Source organism: Beta vulgaris, chromosome 6 (genome assembly GCF_026745355.1).
Source record: "Beta vulgaris subsp. vulgaris cultivar EL10 chromosome 6, EL10.2, whole genome shotgun sequence".
Lineage (NCBI taxonomy): Eukaryota > Viridiplantae > Streptophyta > Magnoliopsida > Caryophyllales > Amaranthaceae > Beta > Beta vulgaris.
The window spans coordinates 45,049,130-45,062,750 of record NC_079207.1 but is presented as its reverse complement, the minus strand read 5'-3'; the positions used below and the strand labels follow the sequence as shown (position 1 = coordinate 45,062,750).

Below are 13,621 nucleotides of genomic sequence, written 5' to 3'. Positions count from 1 at the left end.
TTTTCACCATTTATTACTTAACTATAATTCTTGACTTTACTAACTTTATCACTAACTTATGTAAAACTATTCAATTAGTAATAACCATTACTTATAAGATTAATGGAAATACATGTTTTAGTGACTTAGAAGGTATGATTATAGAACTTTCATATTTTAATTAGACTTTAAATAGTAAAGTGATATCTAACTCATTGTTAAACTCTAACTTGTATTAGTGATATATCCTACTATTAGTGTCCATGTATAAGTAACTTACTTAATTTACAACTTAAGAAAGTGATATCCATTTTATTAAATTAAAAAGTGGGACTATAATTATATATTAAGCTTACTAATATTATACTTATAATTTCAGTGTACTTCATTAGTATTACTTTATAATACATAAACTTAAGTTATAACTATGTGAGCATGACACTATAATTTTATAAATCAAGAACACCATTCAAGTAGTTAAGGTGTAGTAATAGTGACTATGTATTAATCTAATTTAAACTATAATTAGGTTGTATGATTATTTCATGAAGTAGAGTGAACTTTATAACAATTGACAGCAACAACTGAAAATTTACAGAGGGTCTAACTCTTTGCTCGCTCCTAACCCCAAACTGAGTGATTTTTGTCTCTAAATTCAATATCTTTTCGAGATCTGCGACTTTTATGAAGGAAGCATATGCAAATTCGGACTGTAAGAAGAATATATTCGGGAAAAATAGTACGAGAACCTAAAATCACAGGAGAAAGAGAGTGGGTATTTAGGGCTAGTCATGGGTACTCAACAAGAATAAGACACATCACTGGAAATTCAAATTTTTATTTGATGGTAAAAATGAAGATAGTGGTTATAATTTGCAATTTTCAAGTGGGTGGGAAATGGTGAAACTAATCCACTATTTATTTTGATTTAACGAAGAAAAACTCCATTAAACTAATGAATACTTAATGGTGAAGAATACATGGGGACCAAGGTCTTCTAGAAGCCTTGGAGAGTAAGGAGATGGAGCTTGAGAAAGAAGATGAAATGTGTCGTCATGGTGATTTTTCATATTTAGGAAAATATTAAAACTATATACTATATTATAATAAGTAAAATATTGCCAAAACAACATTGCTTTTGAAATAATTAAAGTAACGAAAAAGTTTCGAAAAAGTTTAGGATGCAATTAAGCTAATAATCTCAACCATGATGGTTACGAAAAAGTTTAGGATGCAATTAAGCTAATAAACATAATTAGTATATAACTGATGCATAGGAGGAGCATCAAGTACGAAAACGTAGGTCACTGTACGCAAGACAGTGCCAACCACTGTGTGAAAGTCCTAGTTCTGTTAGGAAACTATGTAGTTTAATTAATTTTAATTGCTTTAATTTAAGTATTTAAGTGATAAAGGAATCATATTATACTTAGGAGTCTAATTCCTTTGTCATTGAGTCTAATTAGGAGTTTTATTTTTATAATTATCTTTAAAATAGGCGTGTGAATTAGAGATAAGTATTAGGTTGTATCTTTATCTTAAACTTTATCCTTTAAGATAAAGATAGGTAAGTTTGTTGGTTATTTTTGTTTATCCTTAAGCTTTACTAGATAAGTTAGGAATCTTGTACTATATAAAGGCTATTTCGTTCATTAATAAATCAGTTTTGTTGGTTTAAGAAAAGTGTTAAGCTTATGCTTGCATAGAACTGGTGTTCAATACACAAACCGCGACTTTGTGTGATCTTGGAGCCGAGACTCACAAGAGAACCTCTTAAACTGCGATTTAAGAGCCTATCCCTTTTATTTTATTGTTGTTCGTCATAAAATCATAAAACACAAAAAGAGTTCGAACCGCCAACAAAAATCACATCAAGTGGTATCAGAGCAGGGTGCATTGCGACGGCGCGTGAGGTCACTTCCGGTGTTCAAATCGTGATTTGTTTGGTTCTATGGAAAGTTAACATACAGGGCTACGTCGTGCCAAAATTTCAGCCCAATCCGATAAGTAACGAAGCCACAGAGAACGCAAACATTTGATGCAAATTTCTGTTTTTCGGACAGATTACATACTGTAGGTAAAATAAAAACTGCATTCGATTGGATTATTATTTTTTGTTGAAATTTTGGTCGAGTGTTTAGAACACCAAGGGGTATGTTGTGACAAAATTTCATGAATTTTCGAGGTGTTTTACTTAGGTTTAAGATCTCAAACTTTTATTGAAAATTTCTGGACAGTTTCTGCATTATGATAAACCAACTATGAATCGTTTCCATTCTTATGATGAGATGACAACCGATGAAATTCTTGGGGAATTGTCCAAACGTCTACAACCAAAGTGGGATTTGATATATGACTTGAATCAATATTCTTTGGATGAAAAGCTTAATAGTTATTTGGAAGATGTTCCTTGCACTATAAAGGACGAATTTTCAGATTTGATTATTATTGTTCAAGATGACAAAAAGATTGAAACTTGTTCTTTTCCTAAGGATAAAGATTTAATCTTTGAAGTTTCAAATGAAGAAGATTCAAGCCTTCACATTGATGCAACCATCAAAGTTCCAATCTTCGATATTCCATGTGCGCTTAAAGCCACAAAGCAATGTTGGGTGCAATGTTTTGTTACATATTCTACAGATTTTTGCTATAAGGATGTCATATGTTGTCATGTCTATCAACGAACTACAGGGGTTACAATGCATTTTCTCATTCATGTACTTCGTCTTATGGATCATGGTTATCGTGCGTGGATGATTCATGGACATCAAACTTGAGACAAGTTTTTTTCAAGAGGGAGAGTATGATGCATATGAGGAGCATCAAGTACGAAAACGTAGGTCACTGTACGCAAGACAATGCCAACCACTGTGCGAAAGTCCTAGTTCTGTTAGGAAACTATGTAGTTTAATTAATTTTAATTGCTTTAATTTAAGTATTTAAGTGATAAAGGAATCATATTATACTTAGGAGTCTAATTCCTTTGTCATTGAGTCTAATTAGGAGTTTTATTTTTATAATTATCTTTAAAATAGGCTTGTGAATTAGAGATAAGTATTAGGTTGTTATTTATCTTTATCCTTTAAGATAAAGATAGGTAAGTTTGTTGGTTATTTTTGTTTATGCTTTAAGCTTTACTAGATAAGTTAGGAATCTTGTACTATATAAAGGCTATTTCGTTCATTAACAAAATCAGTTTTGTTGAGTTTAAGAAAAGTGTTAAGCTTATGCTTGCATAGAACTGAGTGTTCAAATACACAAACCGCGACTTTGTGTGATCTTGGAGCCGAAACTCACAAGAGAACCTCTTAAACTGCGATTTAAGAGCCTATCCCTTTTATTCTTATTGTTATTCGTCCATAAAATCATAAAAACACAAAAAGAGTTGAACCGCCAACAAAAATCACATCAATAACAAAACAAGATTAAGATACGGGGTATTACATCCTCACCCCCTTAGAAAAAGTTTCGTCCTCAAAACTTGTAACTTGAAACTTTCGGTTGTTCTACTCCCCAAATATTACCTCATAAGGTCATTCCAGTCCTAAATCCATACTTTCATCTCGTACCTTCTAATAACCCAAATAATCATCAAATTTAACCTCAAGATTTTCAATGCCTAATTTTCCAAGGATCACACCTGGGCGGTCCAAAGTCTAAGACTTCGCACTTTCGGCTAGGTTTCGGCTTTGATACCATTATGTAACGCCCTGAAAATCCGGAACCTTAGTTACTCATGATTGACAGCAGAAACAAAACTTAGGTTGTCGGTTATGGGCACATAAATAAAATAATAGCCTAAAATTATCTCTTAAACATACATATGCTCAGCTTAAAGTAGTAATTACCCTTAATAATAAGTATTCAAAATATCTCAAATATATGTAGAGTCACTTCAACATAATCCATAATATCAATGTTGCATATGCTTTGCCATACGTAAAATATAAAACAAAACGTCATGAGCCGAGGCTCAGTAACATACGACTCGAACCACGTAAATTCATTTCAACTCATTTTATTTGCAAATAGAGAGAAGAGAATATAGTTAAACGATTTCATAATTCATATGAGGATTAAAAGAAAGATTTGTATTACCATTATATCACATTAATTATCAGAAATCATTATTTGGTTACTTGGCGAGTTAAACAGAAGGCTAAGGCAACGAGGACATATGTCCTCCATCTTAAGGTGGCATAAAGCCATACATCATAACATAAGGAATAGCCACCGAGGACCTTTGTCCCCCATCAGAAGGTGGCATATAATGCCAAACATAATGCGGAAACCACCGAGTACGTTGTCCCCCATCAGAAGGTGGTGTTGCCGCCATATAACAGAATGACACGTACACGGCCCAAGGAACATAGTACTGCCATAAACCATATTTCACTTTCATTTATCATGTTTCGTGATTTTAAAGTATATTTTATAGAGCATCTTATAAGAATCATGAAACCTAATAGAATCCTCATAAACATCATTTAACAAAATATTTCATAACCCACAATTCATAAATACATATCATCAAAACTTTATGTAAAAGCGTCATAAAACATAGTTGGAATTGTAGTGCGGGTGTTAGCAGTAGTTGTTACCTCGAGTTGTAATTATTGTACTTGATAGCCGGGGGAGGCTTGTAATATCCCTTTTTCTTTCTAATCTATTCAAGAATTAGTAAAGGACGATTTATTAATATTCTATTCTAGATTAAATTCTACGATCCATTTTCATCATGTGCCCATTATAGAAAGTACATTAATATAACTTAATAGTGAGTTTCTTAAATCAATAGTTATGAAACCTCATTATCACCATAACTATTGTTTTGGATTATTTTAAGCTATAGCCCAATTATCAGAAGGAAAAGGCCCAGCAAGTGTAATACCCCGAATTTTCAAAGACTATTTTATTATTTATTAAGGTTTAATATTATTTCCACTTATAATTTATTTTATGATAAAGCGATTTTATTTGATAACTATGTTTTGTCCATGTGTCTCTTACCAAAAAGAAAAGTTAAAACAAAAACAAAAAAAAAAAAAAAGGAAAAGAAGTGAAAATCTGATTCACCATCTTCTTCCCTCCTTTCTTCTTCCCTCGTCTGATTCAACAGCTCAAAAGCAGCAAAATTTGTCAACATTCAACTCTTGTCAGTAGAAACTTGAATATCAGTCCACTAAATCAGATTTTGGGTAAATATTCAAAGGCCATAACTCTCTCTCCTCACTTCCTCCATTAATGAAGCTTGACTAAATTCCACAAGTTCATAAATTTTCCCAATAAATGGAGACCCAAACACATCAAAATTCCCAAGCAAACTAACCCACAAAGGTTGCTTCAATTCCCCTCTTCTCTTCCTTGAATTTCTGAATTTCATTTTGAAAATTTATTCCTCTGTTATTTCTTATCTCGCCGGAAACCACCGCTACCTCCACCTTCGAACCACCAATTTGCACCACCACTCGAAACCACCAGTCAAAAACCTCGACCACCAAAACCGCCAACAACCCCTAGCCTTTTTTCCCCCTCCGCGCCCAGCCACCTTCCTCCGACCCGCCTGAATTTTCCGTCGCCTGAAGCTGGCCGTGCGCCGGCCAAAACTCCACCAGAACACCTTCGCACCTCCCCTGTTTCGCCTCCCCTTCTTTCGTCCCTCCTTACTCTCTCAGTTTGAGTAACTGAGAGTTCCTTTTTAAAAAGCCATCTCTTTTCCTTTTATTTGAAGTTTAATTAGTTTCAATTATTTTTAGTTAGTTTACTTTTAAAATCCAAACATTTGACTTCTCTAATAAACCTATCTTCGGATGTATTTCCCGAGGAGTTACCGGGAATGCCACCAGTCAGGGAAGTGAACTTCAAAATCGACTTAGTCCCTGGAACAGTACCTATCTCTAAGGCTCCGTACCGAATGGCACCTGCAGAAATGCAAGAATTGAAGGTGCAGTTGGAGGAATTGCTGGAAAAAGGGTACATTCGACCTAGTGTTTCGCCTTGGGGAGCTCCAGTATTGTTTTTCCGAAAGAAAGATGGATCTTTGAGGTTGTGTATCGATTATAAGGAGTTGAATAATTCCACGGTGAAGAATAAATACCCGCTCCCGAGAATCGAGGATTTGTTCGATCAACTTCAAGGTGCAACAGTGTTTTCAAGGATCGATTTGAGATCGGGATATCACCAATTATGAATTGCTGAAGAGGACATTCCGAAAACAGCCTTTCGTACGAGATATGGCCATTACGAGTTCACAGTCATGCCTTTTGGACTCACTAATGCGCCAGCAGCTTTCATGGACCTCATGAATAGGACTTTCCAGCCATACTTGGACAAGTTCGTGATAGTATTCATTGATGATATATTGGTGTACTCGATGGACAAAGAAGATCATGAGGCTCAGCTGAGTAAAGTATTGGAAATTCTTCAAGAAAAGCAACTATATGCCAAGTTCTCAAAGTGTGAATTTTGGTTGGAAAAAGTATCATTTTTGGGTCATGTGATATCAAAGGAAGGTGTTTCTGTAGACCCATCGAAGATTCAAGCAGTGACTGATTGGCATCAACCTAAGAACTTCACCGAAATAAGGAGTTTCTTGGGTTTAGCTGGATATTACCGGAGATTTGTGAAAGATTTTTCAAGAACGGCCCAACCTCTCACTAACCTGATGAAGAAAACGACAAAATTTCATTGGGATGATAAGTGTGAGGAAGCATTTCAAGAGTTGAAGAAAAGGCTTACAACAGCTCCGGTATTGACATTGCCCTCTGGAGTAGATTGATTTGAAGTTTATAGTGATGCCTCGAAGAAAGGATTTGGGTGTGTTCTGATGCAACATGGCAAAGTAGTGGCATATGCGTCGAGACAACTCAAACCGCATGAGCAAAACCACCCTACTCATGACTTGGAGTTAGGAGCGATCGTGTTTGCGTTAAAAATTTGGAGACATTACTTGTACGGAGTGCAGTGTAAAATCTATACAGATTATAAGAGTTTGAAGTATCTGTATACGCAAAAGGAGTTGAATATGAGGCAAAGACGTTGGCTAGAGCTTATGAACGACTATGATTTGAAGATAGTGTATCAAGAAGGAAAAGTGAACAAAGTAGCTGATGCGTTGAGTAGAAAGAGTGCTCATTCGCTAAACGTTTTGATTTTGGCAAATGATCTGTGTGAGGAGATCAAGAGATTGAATTTGGAAATAGTAGAACCGGTTATGTGAAAGCCCAATTGAATGCTCTTACCGTTGGACCAGACATATTTGAGGAGATTCGAGAAAAACAAGCTGCCGACAAGTGGCTAAGCAAGTTAAAAGAGATGAAAGAAAATGGTCAAGCACCAGAGTTTGAGATCGACGACAATGGCGTTGCAAAATATAAACGGAGATTGTGTGTGCCACAAGACGAGGAACTCAAGACGAGAATTCTAATGGAAGCTCATAGTTCGCCGTATTCTATACATCCAGGAGGAGATAAGCTTTATAAGGATTTGAAGAAGCACTTTTGGTGGCCTAGGATGAAGCAAGAAGTAGCCGACTTTGTGGCAAAATGTCTAACCTGCCAGAAGGTGAAAATACAGCATATGAAGCCTGGAGGAAAATTGCAACCGTTGGAAGTGCCAGGATGGAAATGGAATCTATCTTTATGGATTTCATCATGGGGTTACCGAATACGAGATCTGGAAAGAATGCAATATGGGTAATAGTGGATCGTTTGACTAAGACGGCAAGATTTGTGGCAATGAAGGATACTTGGTCGTTGAAACAGTTGGCTGATGCTTACTTTAATGAGGTAGTTAGGCTACATGGTGTTCCGAAGGACATCGTTTCGGATAGGGACTCGAGATTCTTATCTAAGTTCTGGAAACAGCTTCAGACTGTCGTGGGTACACTATTAAAATTCAGCACAGCTTTTCACCCAGCAACAGATGGTCAAACAAAGAGAACAATTCAGACCTTGGAGGATATGTTGACAGCATGTGTGATGGATTTCGGAGGATATTGGGATGATCATTTGATGTACATTGAGTTTTCGTACAACAACAGTTATCACTCGAGCATAAAAATGGCACCTTATGAGGCGTTGTATGGACGAAAATGTAGGAGTCCTATATGTTGGATTGATGTGAACGAGTCGTTGAATTTAGGACCGGAAATGATAGAAGAGACTACCAACAAGGTGAAGTTGATTCAAGAGCGCATGAAAGCAGCTCAGGACCGACAAAAAACGTATGCCGATCAAAGAATACGAGATTTGGAGTTTGAAATTGGAGAGAAAGTGTTGCTGAAAGTTTCACCCACCAAGGGAGTAATGAGGTTTGGTAGGAAAGGAAAGCTAAGTCCTCGTTATATTGGACCTTATGAGATATTGGAGAGAATTGGACAAGTGGCTTATAGGTTAGCCTTACCTACAGATTTAGCCAAAGTTCATAATGTTTTTCACGTCTCCCAACTTCGTAAATACATTTCGACCCTCCCATGTTATCGAACCTGAAACCATTGAACTAGATGAGACCCTCACTTTTGAAGAACGTCCTGTTAGAATCCTTGATTCCAAAACGAGAAACACCCGAAACAAGGCAATAAAACTAGTCAAAGTTTTGTGGTCTAATCATCAAACCGAGGAAGCAACGTGGGAAACAGAAGACGACATGAAAAAGCGTTATCCTGAACTCTTTTCTGAGGTACGATTATCGAGTTTCGGGGACGAAACTTCTTAAGGGGACGAATGTAATACTAACAAAGCGCAAAGCTAATGTTTCGTTAATATTAAATATCTAAGTTTAAAGTTCGAGGACGAACTTTGTTTTTAAGGAGGAGTAGATGTAATACCCCGAATTTTCAAAAACTATTTTATTATTTATTAAGGTTTAATATTATTTCCCTTATAATTTATTTTATGATAAAGCGATTTTATTTGATAACTATGTTTTGTCCATGTGTCTTTTACCAAAAAGAAAAGTTAAAACAAAAACAAAACAAAAAAAAGGAAAAAGAAGTGAAAATCTGATTCACCATCTTCTTCCCTCCTTTCTTCTTCCCTCGTCTGATTCAACAGCTCAAAAGCAGCAAAATTTGTCTACATTCAACTCTTGTCAGTAGAAACTTGAATATCAGTCCACTAAATCAGATTTTGGGTAAATATTCAAAGGCCATAACTCTCTCTCCTCATTCCTCCATTAATGAAGCTTGACTAAACTCCACAAGTTCAGAAATTTTCCCTATAAATAGACCCAAACACATAAAATTCCCAAGCAAACTGACCCACAAAGGTTGCTTCAATTCCCCTCTTCTCTTCCTTGAATTTCTGATTTTCATTTTGAAACTTTATTCCTCTGTTATTTCTTATCTTGCCGGAAACCACCGCTACCTCCACCTTCGAACCACACAATTTGCACCACCACTCGAACCACCAGTCAAAAACCTCGACCACCAAAACCGCCAACAACCCTTAGCCTTTTTCCCCCCTAATTCGCGCCCCTGCTCGCGCTTATCACTCTGCCCAGCCAACACCTCCGCTCCAAGCCACCTTCCTCCGACCCGCCTGAATTTTCTGTCGCCTGAAGCTGGCCGTGCGCCGGCCAAAACTCCACTAGAACACCTTCGCACCTCCCCTGTTTCACCTCCCCTTCTTTCGTTCCTCCTTACTTCTCAGTTTGAGTAACTGAGAGTTCCTTTTTAAAAAGCCATCTCTTTTCCTTTTATTTTAAGTTTAATTAGTTTCAATTATTTTTAGTTAGTTTACTTTTAAAATCCAAACATTTGACTTCTCTAATAAACCTATCTTATTAAGTTGGTATATTTTGTTCAAGTTAATCTTTTTATAAACATGATAATGTTTTCTAATTTTCTAATTTAGAGTAAGGAGTAAAATAAAGTTAGTTTCTATGTTAAAATTTTTGTTTAAAGTTAATAAAAATAAGTTGAAGTAATCTTTCATTACTTAAAATGATTTCATAAATGATTTACTTTGATTTATAAACTCTCTTATAGATCATTAAGAATTTCCTCAAAGTAATTTGTATTATTAAATCGTTATTTTATATACGTACGTATATATATAAATGGGTTAATTAGGAAATAACTTAGATTTCGTTAACATCTATTGTAGACTCCGATTTTGTAGACGAGGATTATCAAGAGCGCTAACCGTTCGTGAACTTAACTTTTGGGCACGCGTCACGAGGTAATCTCCGATGTCCATCTAAACATAGATCTCGTTAGCGTAAGACGAATTGATTACGTGATTATTATGTGCTTATAAAATTTATAAGTATGGACTATAATTATGGATTATCGATTTAATGTGGGTTATGAATACGAATGACAATGGACAATGATTATAAGTATGGACTATAACTATGGATTTTCGATTATGAATATGACTATGGACGATGTACAATATGACATAGATGTTATTATAACGTTATTAAAATCGGTTAATGTTATTTAATAATATTATGATTATCATTATTATTACTATTATTATTATTGTTATTATTATTATTATGATTATCATGAGTATTATTATCGTCATTAATATTGAAACTTTGTGGAAGTTGGAATTGATAAGAAATTGTGATAACAAAATGATTATAAATCTGAGGTGATAAATGAACTCAAGTGATGGTTGTGTTTATGAAATGAGTTATTGAAATCTCTATGAATAGCTTGAGATTATGATGGATTGAATATGTTCACACTGGTTTGAACAAGATGACGTAAATTGAATAAGATGACGTAAATGTATATGTGAATTATGTGATGAAGTGGATTAAAAGATGTTAATCACGTAAAGAGAAATATCGGAGGGAAATGATGAGCAGGTTGCCCTGTATGAGTGGTTCAGTGGCCCCTACAGGTTCTCTGGTTACTATGCTGATTATTCTGTTAATGTCTTCCTTCTATCTTGTTGTGATCCAAGTAGAAGGGGTGTGCACACTAGGGACTCTGTTATGGCCATTATGATTGTTCGTAGGTGGTTACAGGGGGTTTTCCCCGGCCTACAAGTAGGTGGTACAGGGGGTTTCCCCGGCCTACTATGTTGAAGTAAGTGGTTACAGGGGTTTCCCCGGCTTAATGGCGTTCTCTTTCCTCTCCTTGAATAACCGAATTAATGGAAGTAATGTTATGATTATTCAGTGTATATATGTGTGTATATATGTTATGACTTTCAAAGCTATTAATCTATTATTTTACAAAGTATTTTCAACTTAAGTATTTTACGGGATGGAGTTGGAATTTCTCAGTTTACCTGATTTTTTTTGGGAGCTTGTCTCTCTTGTCTCTTTTCAATATATTTGTGCAGGTGGGTGATCGATCGGGGGAACAAAAGGGAGATCATTTAGAGTTGTCATCCACTTAGCATTTGATTAGCTTCCGCTGGAACTCTGAAACATTTTAATTAATTAGTAATGTTAATGAACGATTTACTTATTTGTAATGATTAATGAAAGTGAGATGGTGTGTTGTAACTTAGCCTTGCATTTATTTCCAAGGAGATAATTGCGGCGGTAGCACCACCTTGTCGAGTCGAACCCTCGTGGATTTATTTTCCCCCAAAACCCGAGTTTTTATCGAATGAAAAAGGGTTCGGGTCGGCGGGGGTGTTACAGAATGGTATCAGAGCGGAGTTAGATTAACTAGGGAAAGATTAAAATTGTTAAAATATAGAAATTAAGGAAAATGAATCAAATAGGTTTAAACTTAAAATTTGATTAGGAAGTCAAGATAAAAAAATAATTTGGAGAAATGAAATTAGGATCAAAATATGATTTAAGGATTTAGTATGGGTACGAATGGGTTATGTGTGCATGTATGAAAGTACTTGTTAAAAGTATTTATTAATTTTTTATATTTTATTAGATGGCCAGGACACGTATGACCGCAAGGAAACGCACTAGAACCCCACGTCAAGGACCTTACCTTCTAAGGATGAGGGTAGGAGAGTCCGTTTCTGCCTACATCTATAGGTTACGCTTAACCATGAAGTGTTATCACCTTAATGAAGGTCATGGAAATTCAGATTTCCTCACGATACCTAGACAAGTCGATGTCTTAATTCGCACTCTCCCCAGCGATGGCCCTTATGCTGAAATCAAGAGTGAATACTCTGACATTCTAAAAGATGGAAGGCAAAACTATGAAAGATACACGTGGAAAAGGAAGTGGTATCTCACTTTAAGTTACCTGGAGAAAAGAATGCTCGATGCCAGAGCCAAGTGGCTTAATGACTACTTAACCTCCGATGATGATGAACCCAACCATAGTGATAATGAAGGAATAGAAAGAAGCCCTACCCCACCCGTTGTAAACCATGGAAATGAAGATGATGATGAAGACCCGTGCGAGGATGAGGAGTAAAACCTTCAACCCTAACTAGCCATAACCACTAGGAATCTAAGTAACCTGTAGTAGACTTTATTAACGTTAGTGTTAACTTATTTGTTTTATGATGCTAGTATATCTTAGTTATGAAAACTAAGCTGACTCTTATGTGATAAAATGTGCATGAGTAATGAAATGACGAAATTTTGGTATATGACCTGAGTATGCTATGTGGAAATGAATGAATTGAATGACTCTTGATTATATATTATGTGAAATAGCCCTTGTGTAAAAGCCAATGTGAATGGTGGGAACACCAATAATGCAGGTAGCTTATGCAATACGTTTATACACGATCTAGAGGAAGACGTCAGGAAAACCAAATGGCCGAAACTCCGGAACAAGTCGCAGCACGACTTAAGACCCTCGAGCAATTAGCTCAAAACTTTGGCTTAGTTCTTCAAAACAACTCAACAACCACCATGGGGATAATCCGCAAGCCGCAATGGCGAAAAAGATTTCCTCTTTGAAACCACCAACCTTTGTTGGTAGAGAAGACCCATTGCTTCTCGAAAATTGGATAAGAGACTTCGAAAAGATTTTCACGGCCACGGGTACGCCTGAGGCCCAGAAAGTAGACCAAGCGACCTTTTTATTTGCACGAAGACGCTGATGTTGGTGGGAAAGTGTAGGACCAATCGTTAAAGCTCAAGAGAACTTTAACTAGGAAGCGTTTAAGATAGCGATTAAGGCTCGATTCTTCCCCGAGCACATTCGTAGCAGAAGTACAATGAGTTTAGTAGGTTCAATCAAGAGCTATACATGAGTGTGCAAGAGTACGCTCAGAAATTCAATGAGTATGCCGCTTTTGCCAACTGTAGTTCCAGATGAGGGAACTAAGGCTCAAAAGTTTGAGGACGGACTTAAGTTCGATCTTCAGACTCGAATGGGAGGTAGTACCTCAACTACTTTCGCGGAGGCGTATGCTAAAGCCTCAAACTTAGAGAGAATTCTGCAGCGTGAAAGAAGGTGCTAAGTAGGACAAAAGGAAGGAACCTGCTAGCAACAACAACAACCAAGGGTGATAAAAGGCCCAACAACACAACAAAATGGTGGAAACAACAACAATGGTGGACGCTACAACAACCGCAACAATCAGAATTTGGAAACAGGCCCAGCAAGGAAATAGGATCCAAAGGAACTTTGTTTGCAGGAAGTGTACAAGACCATCCAGGTTCACTTGTCAGGGTGAAAGAATCAAATCTTCGAGTGTGGAAATAGGCCATAATCGTTCAACTGTCCCAAGAAGCAAGCTCAAAT

General features: G+C 36.3%; 1 long non-coding RNA gene across 1 annotated transcript; it reads left to right on the top strand.

The window, feature by feature from the left end:
- The first annotated feature begins 10,051 nt into the window (after positions 1–10,051).
- LOC130591704 (uncharacterized) lies at positions 10,052–11,452 on the top strand. Its single transcript, XR_008969735.1, has 2 exons — positions 10,052–10,160; positions 11,283–11,452. It is a non-coding gene; the product is annotated as an uncharacterized LOC130591704 (long non-coding RNA).
- Positions 11,453–13,621: the final 2,169 nt, after the last annotated feature.